Raw genomic sequence first — 7,140 nt, forward strand, 5'->3', positions numbered from 1 at the left:
TCTGTCGCACCCTCGAGTCACGGGCAGGTTCTGGTCTCTGCTCCGCCAGGCTGCAGCGTGCACCCTTATCTTCAGGGCGGCACTAGCCACAATATCCAAGACAGAACACAGACCAAAACGTCCCTCCAGAGAGAAGTGAAGCGCGACTGGTCCATCTAGACACCGGAATACATTCAGCCACCCACAAGCAGGGAAGAGTGCAGTAGCATGCACGGACTGAGAGATTTAAGAGTCAAGTCGGTGAGAGGGAAAGAGAAATATCACATCACTTACAAGTGGAATCTATAAATTCATTCAAATAAACTGATTTGTAAACAGAAACAGACTCATAGACTTAGAAAACGAACTTAGGATTATTAAAATCAAAAGGCAGGAGAAGGAAGACATTAAAAGGTTGGGATTAACATATACACACTACTTATTAACAGACAGAATATCCCAAAGGACCTACTGTTAGCACCGGGAAGTCTACTGGACCCACAGTAATAAAATAATTTTTTTAAAATAAATAAAATTTAAAGATATGTGCCTTAAAAAAAATAAATAAATAACCTATGTGGGGAAAGACCCTGAAGAAGAACAGATAATCTGTGTATAACTGAATCAAGTTCCTGTCTTGTGAAACAAACACAACAGAAATCAAATCTACTTCAACAGAAAGAAAAAAAAAAAAGGACTGCGGGGAAATGCTGCCGCCTTGTGGCCACGTTTCATAACAACAACTGAAAAACCTGGAGAAGGCAGGAGTGAACTCAACAGTCTAGAAATCAGCGAACTAAAATGGCCTGGAATGGGTGAATTTAACTCAGATGACCATTATATCTACTACTGCGGGCAGGAATCCCTCAGAAGAAATGGAGTAGCCATCATGGTCAACAAAAGAGTCCGAAATGCAGTACTTGGATGCAATCTCAAAACGACAGAATGATCTCTGTTCGTCTCCCAAGGCAAACCATTCAGTATCATGGTAATCCAAGCCTATGCCCCAACCAGTAACACTGAAGAAGCTGAAGCTGAATGGTTCTATGAAGACCTACAAGACCTTTTAGAACTAACTTCCCAAAAGATGTCCTTTTCATTATAGGGGACTGGAATGCAAAAGTAGGAAGTCAAGAAACACCTGGAGTTACATGCAAATTTGGCCTTGGAGTACGGAATGAAGCAGGGCAAAGGCTAATAGAGTTTTGCCAAGAAAATGCACTGGTCATAGCAAACACCCTCTTCCAACAACACAAGAGAAGACTCTACACATGGACATCACCAGATGGTCAACACCAAAATCAGATTGATCATATTCTTGGCAGCCAAAGATGGAGAAGCTCTATACAGACAGTAAAAAAAAGACAGGGAGCTGACTGTGGCTCAGATCATGAACTCCTTATTGCCAAATTCAGACTTAAAGAAAGTCGGGAAAACCGCTAGACCATTCAGGTATGACCTAAATCAAATCCCTTATGATTATACAGTGGAAGTGAGAAATAGATTTAAGGGACTAAATCTGATAGATAGAGTGCCTGATGAACTATGGACGGAGGTTCGTGACATTGTACAGGAGACAGTAAGAAGAACTGACCTCTGGAGACTGGCCTCTTGACTGTCTGCCCTCTTTTGAATTTTTTTTTCCCCAGACCTACCCGAGGACTTTTGTTGAGGACATGTGTTTTTTCCTTACATCCATCCCCTCAAGCCTGGGAAGTATTAAATACCCATCAGTCAGTCAGTTCAGTCGCTCAGTCGTATCCAACTCTTTGCAACCCCATGAATTGCAGCACGCCAGGCCTCCCTGTCTATCACCAACTCCCGGAGTTTACCCAAACTCATGTCCATCGAGTTGGTGATGCCATCCAGCCATCTCATCCTCTGTCGTCCCCTTCTCCTCCTGCCCCCAATCCCTCCCAGCATCAAAGTCTTTTTCAATGAGTTAACTCTTTGCATGAGGGCCAAAGTACTGGAGTTTCAGCTTCAACATCAGTCCTTCCAATGAACACCCAGGACTGATCTTCTTTAGGATGGACTGGTTGGATCTCCTTGCAGTCCAAGGGACTCTCAAGAGTCTTCTCCAACACCACAGTTCAAACGCATCAATTCTTCAGTGCTCAGCCTTCTTCACAGTCCAACTCTCACATCCACACATGACCGCTGGAAAAACCATAGCCTTGACTAGACGGACCTTTGTTGACAAAGTAACGTCTCTGCTTTTGAATATGCTATCTAGGTTGGTCATAACTTTCCTTCCAAGGAGTAAGCGTCTTTTAATTTCATGGCTGCAGTCACCATCTGCAGTGATTTTGGAGCCCAGAAAAATAAAGTCTGATACTGTTTCCACCGTTTCCCCATCTATTTCCCATGAAGTAATGGGACCAGATGCCATGATCTTCGTTTTCTGAATGTTGAGCTTTAAGCCAACTTTTTCACTCTCCTCTTCCGCTTTCATCAAGAGGCTCTTTAGTTCCTCTTCACTTTCTGCATGGAGTATAGTTGATTTATAATGCTCTGTTTCAGGTATATAGAAAACGATTCAGTTACGCATATAAATGTAACTGTTCTTTTCGCATATAGGTCCTTACAGAATATTGAGTAGGGTTCCCTGTGCTATGCAGTAGGCTCTTATTGATTAGCTACTTTATATATAGGCAGGCTCTAAGGTAGGTTTTTTTTTCTTTATTATTTATTTACTTATTTTTTTGTGTTTGGCCACAAAATAGAAAAGCAGGACCTCAGTTCCCCAACCAGGGATCAAACTCGTGCCTGCTACAGTGGACGCATGGAGTCCCAGCCACTGAACCTCCAGGGAAGCCCCAGGCTCTACGGTTCTATCCCTGAGAATGGGCAGAGGGACAAGAATGATTAGAGACATAGAGGTCAAAGAAATGAGAAGCAAGTTATAGAAAAGATCATCCACGCACAACTGGTGGGAAGCTGCTGTACAATACAAGAAGCCCAGCCTGGTGCTCTGTGATGACCTAGAAGGGATGCGTGTGAGGGAGGCTCAGGAGAGAGGGGACAAATGCGTACTTACAGCTAATTCACGATGATGTACAGTAGAAACCAACACAACATTGTAAAGCAGTTATCCTCCAATTAAAAAGAGAAAGGAAAAATCATCCATGTAGAAATCAAAACCATCCAAAATGACAGGAATAAGTGTTGGTGGGAGAGAAACAAGCCATGTGCTTAAAATATTCAAGGAATGAGAGGCATCCAGGAGAAATATCAGGTGGTATTATCTAAAGGGGGGGGCTTCCCTGGTGGCTCAGATGGTAAAGAATCCGCCTGCCAATGCAGGAGGCATGGGTTTGATCTCTGGGTTGGGAAGATCCCCTGGAGAAAGGAATGGCAACCCACTCCAGTATTCTTGCCTGGAGAACCCCATGGACAGAGGAGCCTGGCGGGTACAGTCCACGGGGTCACAAAGAGCTGGATGCAACTGAGCGACTCAACAATAAACAAGGATGATCGAAAGGGTACCTGTGCCCGCCAACATCCAGCCATCCCCCTCGTGCACACAGTGAGCATCCAACAGGGAATAACTCACCTCAGATGCTGTGTATGCTGTGAATCGGATTCTCCGAGGCTTCTCCCAAAGGTGAGGCCATCTCTAGGGAATGGGGCACACAGTCCAGGCTCAGGGACATCAGATTCTGCTTGTGAACAATAGACTTGAACACGTCTTCAAACCGGATACCCCCCAAGACATAGGTCGACCTGCAGAAAGACGAAACGGCGGGAGAGCTGCAGCCTCGGTCCCACACAGAGTAAGCGCCTCTTCTCTGTGCTGTTCTTCCTGCCTTCCCTCTTCAGGCCAAAACAGTCTCAGTGTTTATCACATGCTGCTCTCCATCTCAGACTCCCTGCCAGGTCAGGGGATGTCTGTTAATTCCAAAGTCAGATTGTCCAAGGACCTACTGTAGAGCACACGGAACTCTGTTCAATACCATGCATCACCTTAAATGGGAAAAAGAATTTGAAAAGGAATAGATATGTATCTCTTGGATTGCAAGGAAATCAAATCAGTTAACCCTAAAGGAAATCAATCCTGAATATTCATTGGAAGGACTGATGCTGAAGCCTGAAGCTCCAATACTTTGGTTACCTGATGCAAAGAGTTGACTCATTGGAAAAGACCCGGATGCTGGGAAAGATTAAAGGCAGGAGGAGAAGGGGATGACAGAGGACAAGATGGTCGGATACCATTGCTGATTCAATGGACATGAACTTGGGCAAACTCCAGGAGATGGTGAGGGACAGGGAAGCCTGGTGTGCTATAGTCCATGGGGTTGCAAAGAGCCAGACATGACTGAGTAACTGAACAATGCCAACGGGGAAAAGAACTTCTCTGCTGATCATCTCAACTTCAGATAACCATTTGTAACATAGCTATGTATGAAGAATATTCTATTCGATCTGTACCAGGCTCTGACAGGAAGCCTTTCAAATATGGGGAGATGGGGACTTCCCTGGTGGTCCAGTGGCTAAGACTGCACTCTCAATGCAGGGGGCCCAGGTTCAGTCCCCAGTCAGGGAACTAGGAAGCACGTGCCATCAGTAAGAGCTCGCATGCCGCAGCTAAGGCTTGGTGCAGATGGACAGATGCGTGCATGCTCAGACACTCAGTCATGTCCGACTCTTTGTGACCCCATGGACTACAGCCCACAAGGCTCCTCTGTCCATGGGGTTTCCCAGGCTAGAATTCTGGAGTGGATTGCCATTTCCTTCTCCAGGCGATCTTCCCAACCCAGGGATGGAACCCACATCTTCCTGCATTGGCAGGTGGATTCTTTACCACTGAGCCACCTGGGAAACCCAGAGATGGAAGGGGGTAACTATTATTCCTGGGGGAACATCTGACGTGGGGTAAACCAGCAGCTACCAGAGTATCTGAAGGGGACAGCAGGGATGTTTCAGAGCTTTCACAGGATCCGTTCTGACACATCATCAAGGTCACTGTCATGGATTTCCAGCTCCCAGAGGCTCCCCTTAGTGTGCGGTAGGTTGTAGAGGTCTCTCCAACAGGCAAGGGTCCTCACTTTACTACTTGGAGGAAAAACATCATTCTCTAGAGGAACAAATTCAACTCCAGCCATTTCAAAGATAACACATACTCTAAAATGTCTTTTGAGGGAATTCTCTGGAGGGCCAGTGGTCAGGACTCTGCACTTTCACTGCCAAGGGTGTGAGTTAGAGTCTTTATTTGGGAACTAAGATCCCACAAGTTGTGTGTCTTTCAGACAGGCAGATAAGTAAGTAAATTAATAAGGGGCCTTCCCTGGTGGTCCAGTGGTTAATAATCCTCCTTGCAATGCAAGTGACATCAGTTCAATCTCTGGTCCGGGAAGATCCCACATGCTGCAGAGCAACTAAGCCAGTGCACGACAACTATTGAGCCTGCGCTCTACAGCCCGGGAGCCACAGCTACTGAGCCCAACTGCTGCAACCCCGGAAGCCTGAGCACCCGAGAGCCTGTGCTCCGAAACCAGAGAAGCCGCTCCCTGCACCCAGAGGGGGCTCCCACTCTCCACGAGGAGGAAAGCCCACACAGCAGCGAAGACCCCGCACAGCCAAGAATAAAATAAATACATAAACCTTAAAAAATAAGTAAGTAGGTAAGTACATAAGAAAGCAAATAAAATATCTTTTGAGAGCGCCTGTTACCTGACTCAGACTTAATACTTGGAAGAAATAAAGTATGGTGAAATGTGAAAGACGATAGACCCACAGAAGAATCAATAGTCACTGAGTCTGTAGGCAGGCAAGATACAACTTACAGAGGGCAGCGTCTCTGAGTGTGAGCATGCTCACTATTAGGAAACATTGATATGGATGACAAATGTTGCGTGTTACGTACAGCTGTGAACATCTCTAAGAAATTTGTCAGCATGACTTCAGTTCATCGGCACAACTGAAAAGTGGAGGTCAAACCAGTGATTCTTAAAGAAGGGACCTTTTGGACACTTGGCAATGTCTGAAGATATGTTTTATCATCACCTCCAGAGAGAGGGAATAAGTTCTAGTGTTTTCTTGTGGGTAGAGGTCAGTGTTACTACTGAACAGGACAGTCCCCGACCACAAAGAATTATCTGGCTCAAAACGTCATTAATATTGATGTTTAATCCAGAAGCCCTGAGTTAAACAGAAGTAGAGAGATTTTTAAATCACTGGTTCAATAAGAGACTAGATAAATTTCTTCACGGCCTTCAGTCTCTTGTAATAGTCAACAAGCAGTAGAATTATGGGCAGGCCTTAGGAATACAGGAATGAGCAACTTTTTTTAGAGGACTCCACCTGTGCCCAGACACACAGACACATATACCCCAGTGTTCATCGCAGCATTATTCTAGGACATGGAAGCAACCTATATGTCCATTGACAGGTGAATGGGTAAAGAAGTTGCAGTCATATATACAATGGAATATTACTCAGCCATAAAAAGGAATGTGTTTGAGTCAGTTCTAATGAGGTGGATGAACCTAGAGCTATTACACAGAGTGAAGAAAGTCAGAAAGAAAAAAAAACAAATATCATATATGAACACATATATATGGATCTAGAAAGTTGGTACTGATGAGCCTATTTGCAGAGCAGGAAGAAAGATGCAGACACAGAGAACAGACTGTGTGCACAGCAGGGGGAGAAGAGGGTGGGACGGACTGAGAGAATAGCGTGGAGACATACGTTACCATGTGGAGAATTAGACAGCCAGTGGGAATTTGCTGTGCGACACAGGGAGCTCAAATCTGATGCTCTGTGATGACCAAGAGAGGCAGGATGGGGTAGGAGGCGGGGGGAAGGTTCAAGAGAGAGGGGACATATACGTATCTATGGCTGATGCATGTTGCTGTATGGCAGAAACCAACAGAACATTGTAAAGCAATTATCCTCCAATTAAAAATAAATTTTAAATATTTAAGTAATAATTCAGTTCAGTTCAGCCGCTCAGTGGTGTCCAAATCTTTGTGACCCCATGAATTGTAGCACGCCAGGGCCCCCTGTCCATCACCAACTCCCAGAGTCCACCCAAATCCATGTCCATTGAGTCGGTGATGCCATCTGACCATCTCATCCTCTGTCACCCCCTTCTCCTCCTGCCCAATCTTTCCCAGCATCAGAGTCTTTTCCAATGAGCCCATTCTTGGCATCAGG

Source organism: Capra hircus, chromosome 18 (genome assembly GCF_001704415.2).
Source record: "Capra hircus breed San Clemente chromosome 18, ASM170441v1, whole genome shotgun sequence".
Classification (NCBI taxonomy): Eukaryota; Metazoa; Chordata; class Mammalia; order Artiodactyla; family Bovidae; genus Capra; species Capra hircus.